A 1,591-nucleotide genomic window follows, 5' to 3' on the forward strand; every position below is an offset into this window, starting at 1 on the left:
CCCCCATAGAAATGATAATAATGATAATAATAATCTATATCAATCCATGGGTAAATCAAGAAGAATTCTAATACTTATATTCGCACACTCAGCTAAGCCAGTGGTATAGGTAAAATAGTGAAATGATAGGCCGGGTACTGTAAAAAGTCTGGCCGGATATTCATATTTGAAGCTGAGTCTGTACACGGGAAGCCATAGTACATTTGAATTTTCTAGCCAGGTCAACCTCTTTCCTGTCCCAGTTTGTATTGTATCGCCCGAACATAGGGTAAATAAAGCAGACATACTGAATAGGACTAGCCGGTGCAACAAGGTAGACGCGATCAGACTTTAGGTCGAATTTACTTTTACTAAAGGGTCAGGTGTGCGTGTGTATAGTACAGGGTCGGGTCGGTACAATTCGTGCGTTACTAATGCCGGTACAACGGGTCGGACCGGTACATGCCGTGCATTACTAAGGCCGGTACAAGGGGTCGGTCTGGTTAGAATTCAGATTGGCTTTAGTCCACTGTGTTCCATTTGTTCACAGTTTTCTCCAAATAGATCTTTCAAGTTGGAACCATAAATATTATATAGTTTTACAGCATTAGAAGGTTTATAGAAGTGAAACTCCTGTATTAAAGAGTGCACTTGAAAAATAAACTTTCATCAATCATCGAGTTGTCTAATTGAAAAATGCTTAAAATCCAGGGTGCATCTTAGATTCCAACTTTTAATTGTTGCTATATTTGCACGCCAGTTTCTCTTTTTAAATTATAAAACAATAACAAAAAAACATTCGCGGATTTGTTTATATTTTTTCGAGGATTTAAAAATTTATTCATAAATCTACCTTAGGATCATGTGAGGGCTCACAAAAAAATTGGGCCCGCTCGATTCAGCCTTTTTTACATTTATTGGATACAGACAAATAAACAAACTAAAAAGTATATTTACAGACTACCAAGATGTTTTTTCTTGTTTACATAGAGCTCATAAGTTCCATTTAATAGGCAATTTCGAAATATATTATTTGTGTTAATTATATGGATTATTAAACAAAGTACATTCAGTTTTAGATTTTAAGACATTTTATTACCATAAAATGTCTTGAGTCTTTGTCACAAATTCTGATCTTTGCAACCCAATGTCGTAATACAAATAAGAATGATAATCATGATAATACAAATAAGAATAATAATTATGATAATACAAATAAGAATAATTATTATGATAATACAAATAAGATTAATAATTATGATAATACAAATAAGAATAATAATCATGATAATACAAATAAGAATAATAATCATGATAATACAAATAAGGATAATAATTATGATAATACAAATAAGAATAATAATCATAATAATACAAATAAGAACAATAATCATGATAATGCAAATAAGAATAATAATTATGATAATACAAATAAGAATAATAATTATGATAATACAAATAAGAATAATAATCATGATACTACAGATAAGAATAATAACCATGAAAATACAAATAAGAATAATAATCATGATAATACAAATAAGAATAATAATTATGATAATACAAATAAGAATAATAATCATGATAATACAAATAAGAATAATAATCATGA

This window comes from Eurytemora carolleeae, unplaced genomic scaffold, assembly GCF_000591075.1.
Source record: "Eurytemora carolleeae unplaced genomic scaffold, Eaff_2.0 scaffold169, whole genome shotgun sequence".
NCBI classification, from domain to species: domain Eukaryota; kingdom Metazoa; phylum Arthropoda; class Copepoda; order Calanoida; family Temoridae; genus Eurytemora; species Eurytemora carolleeae.